This window comes from Pleurodeles waltl, chromosome 5 (genome assembly GCF_031143425.1).
Source record: "Pleurodeles waltl isolate 20211129_DDA chromosome 5, aPleWal1.hap1.20221129, whole genome shotgun sequence".
Taxonomy (NCBI): domain Eukaryota; kingdom Metazoa; phylum Chordata; class Amphibia; order Caudata; family Salamandridae; genus Pleurodeles; species Pleurodeles waltl.
Genome location: NC_090444.1, coordinates 1,442,823,593 through 1,442,842,680, shown reverse-complemented (window position 1 = coordinate 1,442,842,680; position 19,088 = coordinate 1,442,823,593).

The window sequence follows — 19,088 nt, the reverse complement described above, 5'->3', positions numbered from 1 at the left end:
CATATCCCACACACATAACTCCTAACAACAAATAGCTCAGCTATGTGAATAGCATTGGCCATGTCAATGTAAAGAAAGTCACATATAGGCACAGACCCACACTTGTCATGGTGTTGAAGCCTTCAGCGGTACCAATATCAAATGCCATCCAAGTGGTGCCATCACCAACTACATATCACCTAAACATACCAGACGTTCCCTTTGTGTCCATCTTCATCTGTCTGGTGCATTGTGCCACACACATAGGAATACAACACCACCAGCCATGAAAGACCATGGGGCAGATTAATGAAAAGTTACCCTGGACCTAGTGCAGTGCCACTTTTTTGCATCCCTTAGCATCCCCCTAACGCCACTCTGTGTGAGCCATATTTATATATATTTTCTCTGAGCAGACGTTAAAAGTGCAGAAAATAAATATGCTAAGAAATCTCTTCGATTTCTTTTCATCATTTTTTCGCCCCCCAATGGGGGAACGCCCCCTTTGCATACATTATGACTGGCACATGTATAATGTAGGTCAAAGGGCTACAAAGTGGCACAATGCATGCATTCCACCACTTAGTGAAATAGGCGCTGCGATTCTGGCCTTATTGGGCCACATTAGAGAAAAAAAAAACTATTGTGGCACAAGGAGGTGCTAGGGGCTCTTAAATCTTCCCCCATTTGTAGGGATGGACATCTCACAGCACTCTTACAATCATACCAGGTAATTCCACAACTCCCTAACATTATACCAGGGTACCAACAGGGCACTGTTGGAGCTGGACTACTGACAATGTACTGCAAGAGGCCAGAGATGCATGTGAATGAGGAGACATGGGACTTAGTAGGACTGGGAAATATTATGCAGGGCATAGCAGAATGACACATCATTACCAGTCCTGTCACACAAGTGTCTGAAAACACACGCATGCATCAGTAAACATACCATATAATCGTGCCACACTGTGCCCATGATCCACATGCAGATATGTATGCCAGCCAAAAATTGCCACCAGCAAAACTTTGCGCAAGGGAGCATTCACAAGGGAAAAGGGATAGGTATCACATGCTACACACAGGGCTCAACACCTATGTCATTGCAAACAAACACACAATATAGATCAAAGTCCCAGAACATCACTCATCTGCAGGTACAAAGTGAAGAGAGTGAGGACCACACGTCAAGAAATTGGCACAGTATCTACAGCAGCACCACTGTAATTGTGCCCTTTTGCCAAACCCTACTGCCACCATGTAGGCCCAGTATACAATAAACGGTACAGCATGGTGCAGATTAGGTGCAATAGTGTGAAGATAATGGATGCCATAGTATGACTCTGTAGGAGTATTGAGAACATACCTGACCATTTCATGCACTTTTCATAGGGACCTATTCAAAACTATGGTATGCCCCCTCCTAACGCCTGCTCTGTGCAGGAGTCGAAAGTGTCTGTGATAAATAATGTCTAGGAACCCTGGAGATTCCTCTGCCCCATTTCCTTTTAGTGCTCCTAATTTGTGAATCTCACCTTTGTGCACATAATGGCTGGCACACGCATAATCTGCCACAAAGGGTCATTAATTGACATACTGCATGCATATTGCCACATGCTGACATGGAAGCCTGAGTTTGGCCTTGTAGGGCTACCATAGTGTCAATGAAAATGATGCTATTGTAGTGCACGGAGGTAGTAGGTTCCACAAACATTAGGACACAGCCTAAAATATGGACAACTCAACACATATTTTGCATGGTCGAACTGTCAGTCCAGATCTAAATTAACCATCATCATGTCCCTGAGCCGGAACCCATGATAGTAATGTCCACCACCACCAACCAATGCAACCATTCAACAAAAAAGGAACACACACAATACCAGAAACAAGTCTGAGTCACCACTCCACCTAAAACTAACATCTGCCATGGCAAATGCACAACCACGAATATGCATGACAGACAAATGTTCTCCCATTCCCTTGTATCCAACCAAGGTTACGGCATTCATCCATGGGTGATGACTCCTTTTGGTAACCTGACAACATTGGAAGAGCATGCATACAGTGAAGGTCACAGAAGGACACAAAGGGGGTTATTCTAACTTTGGAGGAGTGTTAATCCGTCCCAAAAGTGACGGTAAAGTGACGGATATACCACCAGCCGTATTACGAGTTCCATAGGATATAATGGACTCGTAATACGGCTGGTGGTAAATCCGTCACTTTTCTGTCACTTTTGGGACGGATTAACACCTCCTCCAAAGTTAGAATAACCCCCAAAATGTGGTTGAGAGGCCATTTGGGCTCCTGAAGTCAAGGCTCAAGTTCCTTGCCCTGACAGGAGGATGCCTGTTGTATGCACCACCAGTAGCATACAAGAGGATATTAGTATGTGTAATCTTGCATAAGATATCTATTCAGACTAATATTCCCTGGGATGAACTGGTAGATTTCCCCAGTGAGGAGGAGAATGACAATGGTGCAGCACAGGTGGAGGGGGAACAACTAAACACTGCTACAGAAGTTCAGAGTAAACAACAAATTGTACTGAACTTCTACACCGAGACACTGTACAACCGATATCACTGTGTAAATATCACCATTAAATTACTTAGCTCCAGATTGCCCATGGTGTACTCATTCTCTGCTACATATGCCACAGAAATGTTGCTCATACCTCAGAGAGCAGGGAAAAAGGACAACAGTTACAACGATTGTTGGAACATAGGTTGTAATGTAAGAGGGTCTAGCGTCTCCATGCCACACATCAGCACCACATTACTCATGCTCATGTGGCTCTTGAAGGCCTAAATCCATGCACCAGAAATATTAAGTAATATTAAGTAGGCATAGCTCAAAATCCAAACCCTTTCACCACATCAATGGCGTTACGTTCCGTGAGAATTATTGGCCCCAACCCTGCCACATGGTGTACTGTACCACACATATTGCAGACTTGTTGGCTGTGAAGTGCGCTAAGGGTTGGTAGACAAGTGGAACAGCAATGGGTGTTTATCCATTCTCAATGCATATGCCCCATAACCAGGAATGATCAATAAAATGGGAGAATGCACCACCACATGAATGTGCGGGTGGAATGTAGGCGGAGTCTATAGCACTTCCAATGTACATTCTTACACACATCTCACAGTTGTGGTGTCTTGACATATACCTGCAGCTATTCTGGAAATTCATGTGAAGACGGATGCACTGGTGTATGGCCTAGGTAGGAAAGGGTTTGCAATTACCTGCAATGATAGATATGTGGCTGCAAGGTAACCCAGTGTAGTCTGTATGATACCATCACACACCACATATGCAAATACACTTCTCAATGACACTCACATGCCTGACCAAGACAAACTGACCTACTGGAAGCAATCCCCTAAAGTGTCTAGGTCTCCCACATGCCAATCCGGTTTGGGATGTGCATGGAAGTCTTGCAATGTCCAAACATGTCAGAAACCCATCCTAAATTATATGGGTGAAGAAGGAGACAAGTATGTTGCATGTGGCAAAAACATTCATAGCTGAGAAGACTTCCCACACTAAAGGATGTGGAAGAGCAGCTGAGATACTCTCTCATACAGTTGGAGATACAACATTGGGAGGTCACTTGGACATTACACAACTGCTGTGGCTGGTGTACTGTCATGTGTGTGGAAGTCATGTAATCTAGCAAAGCCTGGAAATGGGAGGGAAATTATCATGAAACCAACAGAAGAAGATGTATACATCTTCAAATTACACAAATCAAACGTAGCATCCTGTCCATGTATGACCGGACAAAGTTGCGGTAGAAGATATGTACAAAGTGTAAGCAGTCTAAAGACTGCCAGCAAAATAGGAGCAGATCAATTCTAAACAAGATTTACCAGTAATGATGGAGAAGGCACACACATAGACCAATATTGGTTGTGTAACACAACAATGTTACTATGTGATAACCCAACATATGTTCACAGAGGATGTCTAGGTCAGTACTTAAACCATTCATGTTTGCAACAACTATGTTTTTGCCCATCTCATACTATTCTGACTGAAGGCAGTGACAGATGACATCATCTGTCCCCAGGTCAGAAAACATAAACAAGTTACACTAGAGATACATGCCCTAACGCAGCTGCATATGGAAAATATCAACAATGTATAACCATTTGTGTTGGACCATGGCAAATGATGAGAAATGTTCTACACAAACGAGCAGCCAGTCCCCTGCACATGATAGAGCAAGCCTGACATATGCAAAAGGTATCAGTCACCGCATGCATCACACACATACATACATATTTGTAACACATTCTGATTTTACTGTTACAATATGAATGCACATGCATACACAGGTACCACACTGACTGCATACACGCATTGCTATTATGCATTCCAAATGCTGACGCTAACTGCAATACTCCATGCTATACTAAAATTGCACCTGTCCCTTGTGAGTCAATTGCAAGTCAACAGGCCTTGTCAGCCTTCATGGGAAGGAATACCACGCATGACCATCATGTGTTAATTTTTTTAATGCAAACGCTAATACTCCATACTTGGCTAATCAACAAAATGATGCAGGGTCCCTGCGCGTCAATTGCAAGCCAGCAGGCCTTGTCAGCCTTAATGGGAAAAAACACGCATGACCGCCATGCATAAAAAAAACAACGCATTTCAGAAAACGTGTTGCACACACCCAGGAAGTGATGAAACAGGACGTTCTTGCTGCATTAATGGTACAATGATTTCACGTTGACTTTTACTTTGCAATCTTTTTGTCTGTGATTGTTAGAGGGTGTGTGGAGCTGGTTCTGGCCGAGGAGTGGTGGTTGTTGAGAGATTTGTGCTGTTTCCTGTTGCGGTCCTTTGCATTTTGTCTTTCTGCTGAGTGTTGTGTAGTGTTTTTGTCCTGTCACTGTAATTGTATTGTGGGGTGTTCGTCTTGGGGTAGGGTAGACTGTTGGGGTATTTGGCGTAGGTGGAGTGGTGTTTAATATTTTGGGGAACTATTTGATTTGCAGCGGAGCTAAACTGCAAAATGTCTGGGAAAGGGAGAGCAGAAAGGATGTGTGAAGATGAACTGGGAGGGTTCATCTGGCTGGTCAAATATTACCTCAGACGATGTTGAGTCTAGGTGGCCAGGTCATTCAGGGCTACTCAACAGAGGCATGGAAGTTATGGTGGGGCAAGGTGCTCCACCACCTACACCAGATCTTTGGAGTTGTGTGTACCGACCACCAGATCAAACACCATTGGGCAGACCTTATTCCACAAGAGTAAGATCTACTGGATCACCTGGTGATTCGGATTGGTGGAACAGTTGGTAAGTACCCCTTTTGCATTGCAACAGCCTAATTTGCATGTGCATAACAGGGGAACATAAGGTTGACAGCAGCATGTTTTGCAAGGGTAAGGACAGGAGGTTTTGTGTCTTCAGCAAACGGCATTTAAGAGAGCTTAGCTATGCACCGGATGGAGGTTAATTGTACATTGTGTATCACACATACCTCATAAGTGTCACAAATCAGACACACATGTGCTGATTTTGTGACACAGGCCTTCCCTGTATTACCTGGAGTACGGGAAGGCCTGCGTCTGCACCTGCACTGGCACATAACGCTGCAGCCTACGCCAACGCTGGCATACTTGGACCATAGTGCAAATGTGTCTGTGTTGAGGGGAGTGTCTATGTGCCGGTATGTATCCCTTCCTGGATATGAACAGTCTACAATGGTGACAATGGCAGCCCTCATAGTAGTGCCAAGACATCCGTTATGCAATTGTGTTAATGTGCAGGAAGGGGCACCAACGTGCACATAAGCAAACATCCATGACATTTTAGCTCTACTGTCTGTGCCTTCAAATGGTGCACACATTTAAGAAGCAAGAAACAAGGATGCATCAATGCATTTCTAAACACTTTACAATGCTTGCACCACCCAGGGGCTGTTGTTAGTCTTTTGGTGCTGGCAACAAGTAAGATGTCTTCAACATCTGGGGCAGTGTCAAAAGCAATGGGTGTTACAATGGACGGCGTATCGCATTCATCTACAAGACTAAAGGAATTGTCATGATTGCTCCAACTCCAATTTTATTTTAGGAAAATATTTGAATTCTCAATGAAAATGTAAGCACACGCAGAGATTCAAAAGTGTTTGAATTTAGGCCAGCCAACACATGTTTCGCCCCACGGGCACGTAAGCCAGGGCTTTCTCAAGGCTGGGGGAGAAAAAGAGATGTCATAAGACTAAGGAAAAAGTGCAGACAAATGAAGTTTTATTAGCATCGGTGAGAGGAAGCCAAAGTGACATGCCAGGATAATCACGAGATAATTACTAAGGAAAAAGCCCGATTGGCCCATGTGAATAATCATGCTATCTGAAGATGTGCTTCTCCAAATCCAGAAGATTATCAAAAGCAAGAAAACAAAAAGCCAAATAAGTGGCAAAACAGTACCAGATAAGGAAAAGGTTTGGTACATAGGAAAGGCCAGGGCAAATAAATATTTATTTGTTACTAATGGCAATAAAGATTTTTTTATATCTAGGGTGACTAAGGTATAGAAAGAGCGTGCTTTCGAAGAATGACCTTGTTATTTTAAGAGAAAATGTGAGTAAAAACGGAAGATGTTACTGTACATGCAGGAAGAAGAAAGAAGATAGAAAAAGGGAGAGGGAGAGGATGAAGACTAAGAAAAGAAAAGAAAGGAAAAGAAAAGAAAAGAAAGGGAGAGCAGACATACCATTTCAATTCATAATTTGTTCAGACGGCCAAATCATTAGTCGAAAATATAAGTCATAATACAGCAAAATATCCTGAAATATAAAAGTATCTATATAACATCAAATAACTGATATCAAAAAGTTATACACTGATTAGCAGTCAAGAAAAGTCTTTCCAGCTAAAGATATCATAGAAGAAGGTATTATAAGTGAACAAAATACTGTCTGTTTTGTATAGAGAATAAGCACAAATATAGTTTAGAACTAGACTCAAAAGATAAATAAGAGAGGAAGAAAAAGCAGCAGCAGCCATGTCTCAAGAAAAATAGTAGCAAATAAACAAACTAAGTTGCCTTGGTTATGCCTTATGAAGGACCAAAAACTATAAACTATAAGAAAACCACCTATTTTATATGTTCTCGGGATAGTTAGACACTTTACATTAGTAGCATTATCCGCATACTTATGCCATTAGGTAATGACTATGAAATAAGGGCCAAATGTTGAAATGAAAGGGGAAAAGCTCCCCCGCAATGGGACTCACCAGTTTTCTTTAAGTATGTTGTCAGTCTCAATCGTCGCCTGTAGAAAACAGTCAAAAATACAAGCGACGCGTCGGAAAATCGGCTTGCGTCTTTAATCGTGGCCGGTAAAGGAAAGATCTTGTTGTCCTACCAGGAAGCACGCCGTGAGTCGGCTCGTGTTTTTAAATGCGGCCGGTAAACAGTAATCGCTTGTCCTGCCTCGATGTAAACTATCAGGCATGGACAGAGAGAAAGGACTAGGAGTGCTACCGGCATACTGGTGGCACTCAGGCTTCGAGGGCGTCATCTTGGTGATAACCAAGAGCGGCGCCATCTTACAATAGAACAGTACAAATGATGATATCCTTAACGGTGACTAAAGGGTGCAATCAAATTATTGCAACCTTATGTGTCAATAAAACCTCCATAAAACATAGTGATGGCCTAGCAGCTTTTAGAAGAAGTCTATACACAAAATCAATGAAGTACCTGGAACGTAACTTAATGATTATGGAAATGTTACAATTTTGTTTAGAAAATAATTATTTCCTATTTGATGGTAGGTTCTATTTACAACTTCAAGGTACCGCGATGGGGGCAAAATTTGCCCCACCTTATGCCTGTATACTGATGGGTGCAGTAGAAAACCATTGGTTATGGAATGACCAAACTGAACATCTCTCCAAACATATAGGGGGTCATTACAACCCTGGCGGAGGGTGTTAAAGGTGCGTTAATACCGCAAACAGGCCGGCGGACAAAAAAAGGGAATTATGACCCTGGTGGAAACCGCCAACAAAGACAGCTACATTAACACACAGCCCGCCACGGCGGTACAGACAGGCAGCGCGGCGGTTACCGCCAACAGACAGGCGGGACACAATGTACCGCCCACACTATTACAACCCGCCAATCCGCCACCTTTTCCGGGGCGGATTCACCGTGGATAAAAACACGGCAGAAACAGTTTCTGCAATGGGAAAACGATCCCCTTAGCACATCCCACGAGGAAGGAGGACACCATGGAGCCGGAATTACAAATCCTACCTGCCCTTGTTTTTCTGCTCCTTTACGACCAACAGCTATGTAGGCGCAGAAGATACCGGTGAGTACTGCACCTACAACACGGGGGAGGGGGAGGCAAAAGTTAGGGGGACACCCACCAAACACCCCCACCCCCACCCTCGCATTATACAACATACACACCAATGCAGTCACAAGAATCACAGTAACAACCCACAATCCCACCGGAAAAATGCAAGGACAATGCGAAATTCGGGCAAACATTGTAATGTGCCAATATACATGTCATACAAAAATATACAGATATATATCTCAAAATCACTCTTATTTACACATACAATCCGAGCAGTAGTGCAGATATGTACACAACAATGTCCGTGCACCAACAGTCCAAAAATGCATGGGCGAGGCCCACAATAGATACCTGATCAAAATCGGAAAGAACACTGCCGGGGCATCAGATACAAACACTACAGGCACCTCAGGGGGAAGGGAAGGGGGGGCACCTCAGCCAGATGAATGCGAAGCCAGATCCACGACGGGGCTCCATGCCCATTGATGTATCCTGGGGAGTGCAAAGCCACAGTCTCTCAAGTCTCTACAGTGGGTGGGTTGCCCACTGTGCCATCCTGGGGAGTGCAAAGCCACAGTCTCTCAAGTCTCTACAGTGGGTGGATTGCCCACTGTGCAATCCAGGGGAGTGCAAAGCCACAGTTTCTCAAGTCTCTACAGTGGGTGGGTTGCCCACTGTGCCATCCTGGGGAGTGCAAAGCCACAGTCTCTCAGGTCTCTACAGTGGGTGGATTGCCCACTGTGCCATCCTGGGGAGTGCAAAGCCACAGTCTCTTAAGTAGATGCAGGTCTCCACTGGTTCTGGAGGGGGACTGGTGCCCAGACTGGATGAGTCCCCCCGTGAAAGTACCTGTCCTGTCACTGTCCCAGCTGCACATGGGATAAGGATGCTTGATGTGACGGTCCATTCATTCCTACACAGTGCATGCCCTGTTCAGCGGTGCTTTTACATGGCGGTTCTGGACTGTTCAGCGGTGCTTTGCCATGGCGGTCTTTGCCCTGTTCAGCGGTGCTTTGACATGGCGGTCTTTGCCCTGTTCAGCGGTGCTTTGACATGGCGGTTCTGGACTGTTCAGCGGTGCTTTGCCATGGCGGTCTTTGCCCTGTTCAGCGGTGCTTTGACATGGCAGTCTTTGCCCTGTTCAGCGGTGCTTTGACATGGCGGTTCTGGACTGTTCAGCGGTGCTTTGCCATGGTGGTCTTTGCCCTGATCAGCGGTGCTTTGACATGGCGGTCTTTGCCCTGTTCAGCGGTGCTTTGACATGGCGGTTCTGGACTGTTCAGCGGTGCTTTGCCATGGCGGTCTGTGCCCTGTTCAGCGGTGCTTTGACATGGCGGTCTTTGCCCTGTTCAGCGGTGCTTTGACATGGCGGTCTTTGCCCTGTTCAGCGGTGCTTTGACATGGCGGTTCTGGACTGGTCAGTGGTGCTTTGCCATGGTGGTCTTTGCACTGTTCAGTGGTGCTTTGACATGGTGGTCTTTGCCCTGTTTAGCGGTGCTTTGACATGGCGGTTCTAGACTGTTCAGCTGTGCTTTGCCATGGCGGACTTTGCCCTGTTCAGCGGTGCTTTGACATGGCGGTTCTGGACTGGTCAGCGGTGCTTTGCCATGGCGGTCTATGGACTGTTCAGCGGTGCTTTGCCATGGCGGTTCTGATACGGACATTGGTGTGTGGCATGACGATCTCTACACTGGGCATTGGTGTGTGGCATGACGTTCCATCTTTGCCCAGCGGGGCTGTGGCATCCTGGCCCCTCATGGGCTGTGACTCCGGCAGTGGTCTCCGGACCAGTGACGATACTTGTGCCCTCCTGGGCTGTGACTCTGGCGGTGTTCTCTGGACCAGTGATGATACTTGGGCCCTCCTGGGCTGTGACTCCGGCGGTGGTCTCTGGACCAGTGACGATACTTGGGCCCTCCTGGGCTGTGATTCCGGCGGTGGTCTCTGGACCAGTGACGATACTTGGGCCCTCCTGGGCTGTGACTCTGGCGGTGGTCTCTGGGCCAGTGACGATACTTGGGCCCTCCTGGGCTGTGACTCTGGCGGTGGTCTCTGGACCAGTGACGATACTTGGGCCCTCCTGGGCTGTGACTCCGACGGTGGTCTCTGGACCAGTAACGATACTTGGGCCCTCCTGGGATGTGACTCCGGCGGTGGTCTCCTGACCAGTAACGATACTTGGGCCCTCCTGAGCTGTGACTCCGGCGGTGGTCTCCTGACCAGTAACGATACTTGTGCCCTCTTGGGCTGTGACTCCAGCGGTGGTCTCCTGACCAGTAACGATACTTGGGCCCTCTTGGGCTGTGACTCCGGCGGTGGTCTCTGGACCAGTGACGATACTTGGGCCCTCCTGGGCTGTGACTCTGGCGGTGGTTTCTGGACCAGTGACGACGGTGCTGGCGGTTGTGTCTGGACCGCCGGAAATGATGGCGCACTTCTCCGCCGTGACACTCACAACAGGCTGGGCAGACTTCCTCTGGACCTTCCCCCCCTTTTTGGAGTTGCAGCTGACTCACCAATCGCCTTCGATCCCATGTCACTTGTTGTCCCACAAGGAGTCTTAAGACGGTCCCGTCGTCCACTCTCCAATTTCTGAGCCTTTACAGGGGGTGGGCTGCCAGTGCCTTGGCTCCGGGTCCTACTGCCTGCCCTGGTGGCCGGTGCACTCCAAAAACCTGGAACACGCACCACTGGTACTGGAGGCTTTTTAGCTGAGGCGCTACGACGGAACTGATGAATTGGAGGGAGGGGTGGGGGCAAAAAGGTCAATTTGACATAGGGACAGTTTCTGATGGACACTGGGATGGGTAGCTGGAGGGGGTCTGGGAGTGGAGGAAGAGGAGGTGGTTGTAGGAGGTATCACTTTAGGTGTTTTGGGAGCAGGTGCAGGTATTGGAGGCTGTCGTGAGGTTGATGGATGTTGGGTGAGTGATTGCCAGCGTTTGTGTACTTTGGGAGGGGGCGTCACAGACACATTGGGAGAGGACACAGGGGACGTGTAAATGGCAGTGGAGGTGGTGAGTGCAGGTGAGCGGCTTGGGGTGCTGGGTGTCCTGGTGCGAGTCCTAGTGCCTGTAGATGTGGTGCATGCAGGTGTGAGTGTAGACGAGACTGAGAGGGAGAAGGGAGAAGAGTAGGAGGGGGACACAGTGGAGACAGTGGATGTTGCTGTGTATGTATGTGGGTGAGGCTTGCGTGAGTGCCTGTGGTGTGTGTGGTACCTATGTTTGCTTGAGCTACTTGTGTGTGCTGACTTGTGTGCATGCTGGTCTGTAGGTGTGCTTGGATGGGCTGGGGTACAGGAGATTGGGTCTGGGTGGAGGAAGTGGGAGGGGGAGGCTAGACACAGGGACAATGGCTGCCATCAGTGCTGAGGCCAGAGATTGCAGGGTTCGCTGAAGGACAGCCTGACCAGAATGAATGCCCTCCAGGAATTCATTACCGTGTTGCAACTCCCTTTCTACACCCTGGATGGCATTCACAATGGTAGACTGCCCAACAGTGAGTGACCTGAGGAGGTCAATGACCTCCTCACTGAGGGCAGCAGAGGTGACTGCGGCAGGGCCTGAGGTGCCTGGGGCGAAGGTGATGCCCACCCTCCTGGGTGAGCGGGCACGGGGCGAACGCTGAGGGGCTGCTGGGAGGGCGGTGCTGGTAGGGGAGGTGGAGGCTGTACCTGTAGAAGTGGGGCGCACAGATGGTGCCGCCACCACAGGGGAGCTCCCATCGGCGGACAAGTGCGTGTCGCTGGTTGGTGATCCGGTGGCCGACATGAAGCTCCCCTCGCCCTCCGTCTCACTGGTGCATTCAGAGTCTGTGGTGTGGCCCTCCATGGCCATGTGGGATGCAGCTCCCTCGTGCTCCGGTGCCACTGTACCTCCGCCTGATGATGCTGATGTACAAAAGGACAGGGAGAGCAGGAAAAGGGGGGAGACAGAACAAAGAGAGTTTTAGTGCATGGCATGCCGCTACCGTTGGCGAACAAGACAGACGCAGCAGCCCCCTGCATTACGCCGTGCTCCTGACCTCTGCACATGCAATTTCTGGGATATGGCCTCCATGGCAATGGTGGAAATCTGCGCACATGGATGCCACAGGGGCAACTATACCTCAACTTGGCACTCTGCTGAGGTGGGGTTGAGTACCACATGGCCTACATTACGGAGGGGCCTTGCCTACCTAACTCGCCCTGGCCTAGGGGCACCCACAGCCCACCTCCCCCACCCAGACCCCTCCACTGCACGCAAAGTCCGCAGAAAGAGGTTGTACTCACCCCCTTGTGTCTGCTGTGATGTCCTCAAGTGCCCATCCAACTCTGGGTAGGCCACCGCCAGGATCCGGAACATCAGGGGGGTCATGGTGCAACGGGCACCCCTCCCACGTTGGGAGGCCATCCCCAGCTGAGCCTCCGCCATCTTCTTGCTGCAGCGGCGAATGTCCTCCCATCTCTTACGGCAGTGGGTGCCCCGTCTCTGGTGGGCCCCCAGGGTCCAGACCTCCTTGGCGATGGCACGCCAAATGTCCCTCTTCTGGTGGGCGCTGACCTACATGACATGCACAAGGGAAGAGGAACAGTCATTATCAACTGCACCGTCAATGTGAGTGGCCCCCTCCCTACTCTTGCCATGTGGCCCATTCATTCCCATGCATTAATGTTCTATGAACTCTGGCCCCTTCCCTCTTCCACCCAGCCCTCTCCACCCAGGCCTAGCCCATACAACGTGCTCCCTGTGTACTAACCTGTTGGTCTGGAGGACCGTAGGGTAGCATGTACTGGGGGAGGACCCCATCCACAAGTTTCTCCAACTCCTGTGCAGTGAAGGCAGGGGCCCTTTCCCCAGACGCAGCAGCCATCGTCGCTTCCAGACCGAGGTCACAGCAGCACCAGCAGTGTAGGTCCTCTCCTGTCGAAGGTCAGGTATCTAGTGATTGAACAGATAGAAAATGGCGGTGATGTCCGCGGCGGTGCTCATCATCACCGCCGGCGCACCTGTTCATTGGCTCCTGGGACCCATAGGGTCCAATGTTAACCAATGCAGCATTGCGCTGCGGTCAACGACCGCCTACCGCGACGATGTGCAATGCCAGCGCAGTTACCCCACAATCCCATTGTCCCAGTTTAGAGGTCAGACAGCCACCATTTCAGGGGCCCACATGGCTTCATTTACTACTGCGTCACACATAGCTAGGCCTATACTCAACACACATACAGGAAGGGTTTTTTGTCTGGTGTAGTCTTGTGTGTAACTGTGGGTACATACCTGGAGGAATAGTGACTGGTTCTTCGCTGTTGTCCTTCTTAGGCACCGTCAGCTGGGACATATGAGAAGATGGTGGAATCCTCCAGTGTACCGACCGCTGGTGGACCTGTTGACAATGGAAGAAAGACATGTCATCGTCACCTACAGGTTTGACCGTGCCACAATCCAGGAACTATGTACCCAGTTGGAGCCAGACCTGATGTAACCAATCCGCCATCCGACTGGAATCCCCCCTGACGTGCAGGTGCTGTCAGTGCTCCATTTCCTTGCGAGTGGCTCTTTTCAGACAACAGTGGCCATGGCATCAGGGATTTCCCAGCCTATGTTTTCCAACGTCTTGTCCAGAGTGTTGTCTGCCCTGCTGAAACACGTAAGGAGATACATCATATTCCCTCAGTTGGAGGATTTACCTACAGTGAAAGGTGACTTCTATGCCCTTGGACATATTCCCAACGTCATAGGTGCCATTGATGGGACCCATGTAGCTCTGGTCCCCCCGAAGGAGTGAACAGGTGTACAGGAACAGGAAGAGTTATCATTCGATGAATGTCCATATGGTCTGTTTGGCAGACCAGTACATCTCGCAGGTAAATGCAATGTTCCCTGGCTCTGTGCATGACGCCTACATCCTGCGGAATAGCAGCATCCCTGATATGATGGGTCAACTCCAGAGGCACCATGTATGGCTATTGGGGGACTTTGGTTACCCCAACCTTTCCTGGCTATTGACCCCAGTGAGGAATCCCAGGACCAGGGCAGAGGAACGGTACAATGATGCCCATGGGCGGACTAGGAGGGTAATCGAACGCACCTTCAGCCTTCTTAAGGCCAGGTTCAGGTGCCTCCATATGACAGGTGGATCCCTATTATACTCACCGAAGAAGGTGTGCGACATCATCGTCGCCTGCTCCATGCTCCATAATTTGGCATTGCGACGCCAGGTGCCTTTTCTGCAGGAGGATGATCCAGATGACAGTGTTGTGGCAGCTGTGGAGCCTGTGGAGCCTGTGGAGCCTGTGGACAGTGATGAGGATGAAGCTGAGGATGAAGAAAACGACAACAGGGAGTCAGTCATACAGCAATATTTCCAGTGACACACAGGTGAGAACATTTTCTGGTTTAACATTACATTAACTTTCACACGTCTACCTCTATCCTGTACCTACATTTCACTCACTATTTGTTAATTGAGTTGTACCCTTCCATTTCATTTTCACAAGTGTGGTAACCTACGTGTCAACTGCTTGTATCCTTGAAGGGCTTGTGATGTGTGACATTGGTATGTTAGCCTTACAATGGGTAACCCATTATGACACTGTAATTGATAATACAAAGTTCCAAGTCATATACTGACTCCAGATTTTTTTGTGTTTCAAGGGTGTTTATTTAAGTGCTCAAAAAATGAAGGGGGGTTGTAAAATGGGGATGGGTGATGGTGGAGGAATGTCCATGGCAGAGTCCAATCTATTAGTCTCACAGGTGCACTGCCCATCTGGGCATTGGAAGTGGAGCTGGGGCAGTTCCAATCTGGACAGGGTGACAAAGTGGGACAATGGGGGGACAATCAGGGTGGTCTCATTTCCTGGCGGGGGTCTTGCCATCTTGCTCTGTCCTGTTCCTGGATCTCAGGGCCCGCTTGCGTGGTGGTTGTCCGTCTGCAGGGGGTGGGGTGCTGGTGTGGTGGTCCTGTGGCGGGGCGTACTGTCCACTAGCGCCGGCGGAGGTGGTGGGCAGTTCGTCATCCAGGCTAGTGTCAGGGGCCCCTTGGAGTGCCACGGTGTCCCTCAAGGTCTTTTGAATGTCCGTCAGCACCCCTACGATGGTGCCCAGGGCGGAGCCGATGGTCCTGAGCTCCTCCCTGAACCCCAAATACTGCTCCTCCTGCAGACACAGGGTCTCCTGCAACTTGTCCAGGACCGTCGCCATCGTCTCCTGGGAGTGGTGGTATGCTCCCATGATGGAGGAGAGGGCCTCGTGGAGAGTTGATTCCCTTGGCCTGTCCTCCCTCTGTCACACAGCAGCCCTCCCAGTTCCCCGGTGTTCGTGTGCCTCCGTTCCCTGGACCGTGTGACCACTACCACTGCCCCCAGGTCCCTGTTGTTGTTGGGGTGGTGGGTTAGCCTGGGTGCCCTGTAGTGGTGGACACACCGCTGATTGACCTGTCCTGGGTAGGGAGGTTTGGGCCCGCTGGGTGGGTGCTGTGCTGGTGTTACCAGAGGGTGTAAGCTCGGTGTTGGGCTGTGAGTGGGCAAGGGGAACCGACTGTCCTGAGGCCCACGATGGTCTGGGCTGGTCATCAAGATCCAGTGGGGCAGAGCTGCTGTCGTCACTGTGGGCCTCTTCTGGGGGTGGAGTGGTGTTGTCTGGACCCTCTGGTGTGCTGACGTTCCTTCGGGTTCCTGCAGGGGTATAAGAACATGATTATTGCATATGTGTGTTTCATGGTGTGAAATGGTTGGGTGTGCGTGAACCCCAGTGCAGGCATTCCTGTGTGGGGGCTTGTGTGGTGATGGTTGGGGGGGTGTTCTGGGTATGTGCAGTGGGCATGCTTTAGTGAGGGGTGTCCATGCTTAGTTGTGTCATGCAGGGCTTGGTGTTGGGATGGGTGGTTGGTGTCATGGGTAGATTAGTGAGGATTTGGGGTGATAGGGGAGGGTGTGAGAGTGGGGGTGTGTGATAGCATGCAGGTAGGGTAGGGGAATTCATAGTTAAGATTTGACTTACCAGTGTCCCATCCTCCACCAACTCCTCCGAGGCCCTCTGGATGCAAGATGGTCAAGACTTGCTCCTCCCATATTGTTAGTTGTGGGGGAGGAGGTGGGGGTCCGCCGCCAGTCCGCTGCACCTCGATGTTGTGCCTGGAGACCGTGGAACGCAACTTCCCCCGTAGGTCGTTCCACCTCTTCCTGATGTCCTCCCTATTTCTTGGGTGCTGTCCCACGGCGTTCACCCTGTCCACTATTCTGCACCATAGCTCCATCTTCCTGGCTATTGATGTGTGCTGTACCTGTGAGCCAAATAGCTGTGGCTCTACCCGTACGATTTCCTCCACCATGACCCTGAGCTCCTCCTCGGAGAAGCAGGGGTGTCTTTGGCGTGACATGGGGTGGTGTGTGTGATGTGTGGGGTGGTGTATGTGTTGATGAGTGTGGTGAGTGTAGTGGTGTGTGGTGTTTTGTGCGTGGATGTTGTGAGGGTGATGGTGTTGTGTGCCTCTGTGTGATGGGGTTGTCAATAGCTATGCTCTCTCTGGCCTTCTCTCAGAATTTCTGGTTGTAGGGGTTTGTGGGTGATGTTGGTGTGTATTTTATATTGTGTTGGGTGTGTGGGAGTGGTGTGTGTATGTGTCTCAGGTGTGTGTATTTGTAATTGTCCAATGTGGCGGTGTTTTGGAGATGTGTGTGTATTTTGAGCGCGGCGGTGTGTACCGCCAATGGAATACCGCGGTTGAAAGACCGCCGCGTGGATTCGTGGGTCGTAATAGCATTGGCGTGTTTCTGTTGGCGTGGAGATGGAGGATTTGATTCCGCCAGTTTATCGCTGACCTTTGGTGTGGCAGTGTTGTGTGGCTGTCTGAATTTCGGCGGATTCCGTGATGTGTGTCATAATAGCTGTGGCGATCTACCGCGGCTGCGGCAGTGTATTGGCGGTCTTCTGCACGGCAGTAAGCGCCTTATACCGCCAATGTTGTAATGACCCCCATAATCTTTTGGGGCCGGTACATTAATGATATCTTGTTAATCTGGCAAGGCCAGAAGGGCCCGCTAAACCAATTTTTACAGTCACTAGTGCCAAACAAATGGGGCATTGACATTACTTCTTCTTCAGTAGAATATTTAGACCTTTTGAACTTTATAAAAGAAGACAAGTTACACACAAATTTATTTTGCAAAACAACAGCAGCCAATTTAATCCTCCATGCCACCAGTTGCCACCTTTCAAGTACCATCTGAAATAATCCCCAGGGTGAATGCAAAAGAGCTAGATTGAACTGTTCTACCACATCAGATTATGATATACAGTAGTTTCCACTCAAATGACTGAGAGACTAACGGCCAGGGGTTACAACAGTCAATCACTGAACGCAACTAAGGAAAAACTACGTGATATGTACCGCACTAAGGGCCATATTTATACTTTTTGACGCAAAACTGCGCCAACGCAGTTTTGCGCCAAAAAAATTAGCGCCGGCTAACGCCATTCTGAAGCGCCATGCGGGCGCCGTATTTATTGAATGACGTTAGCCGGCGTTAGCCGCCGGCGCTGTCTAGTGTGCGTTAAAAAAAACAACGTACACCAGGCAGCGCCGGCGAAGGGGGAAAATGGAGTATGGGCGTCCACAAATGGTGCAAGTCAGGCTGAGGCAAAAAAATTGCCTCAACCCGATTTGCGCCATTTTTTTACGACTCCCAACCCCCATTGAAATGACTCCTGTCTTAGCAAAGACAGGAGTCATGCCCCCTTGCCCAATGGCCATGCCCAGGGGACATCTGTCCCCTGGGCATGGTCATTGGGCATAGTGGCATGTAGGGGGGCACAAATCAGGCCCCCCTATCCCACAAAAAAAAAAAAAAAAAAAATACTTACCTGAACTTACCTTAATGTCCCTGGGGTGGGTCCCTCCATCCTTGGGTGTCCTCCTGGGGTGGGCAAGGGTGGCAGGGGGTGTCCCTGGGGGCAGGGGAGGGCACCTCTGGGCTCATTCTGAGCCCACAGGTCCCTTAACGCCTGCCCTGACCCAGGCGCTAAAATCCGGCGCTAATGCAGGTTTTTTAGACCCGCCCACTCCCGGGCGTCATTTTTTCCTGGGAGTATAAATACGACGCATATGCATTGGAGTAATTTTTTAAGACGGGAACGCCTACCTTGGCTATCATTAACGCAAGGAAGGTGTCCACGCAAAAAAATGACGCTAACTCCATGAACTTTGGCGCTAGACGCGTCTAACGCCAAAGTATAAATATGGAGTTACTTTTGCGTCGAATTTGCGTCGAAAAAAACGACGCAAATTTGGCGCAAACGGAGTATAAATATGCCCTTAAGTTACTCAACAAATCTCATACACCGAATACGAAGCCTGTTATTCGGTTTATCACTGAATTTCATAATGGTCATCATTTGATTCGGAAACTTCTTCGCAAACATTGGTACCTTCTACAAAATAACCCTTCAATAAACCAACACATAACCAATTTTCCACAAATAGGCTTCAGACGGGCCCCAAACCTTAGAGACAAACTTTGCCCTTCCTTTTTTCAAAATCAGTCTCCAACATCATTTCTACCTCCAAAACCAAAGGGTTTCTTCACATGCAGCAAATGTTCCATTTGCAAGTGGGGCCTCTCAAAAACTACAATAACTACAATCAATGAGCAAAGATTTTATATTAATGACTTTATAAACTGCGAAAGCCTTAGGGCCATATTTATACTTTTTGACGCAAAACTGCGCTAACGCAGTTTTGCGCCAAAAAAATTAGCGCCGGCTAACGCCATTCTGAAGCACCATGCGG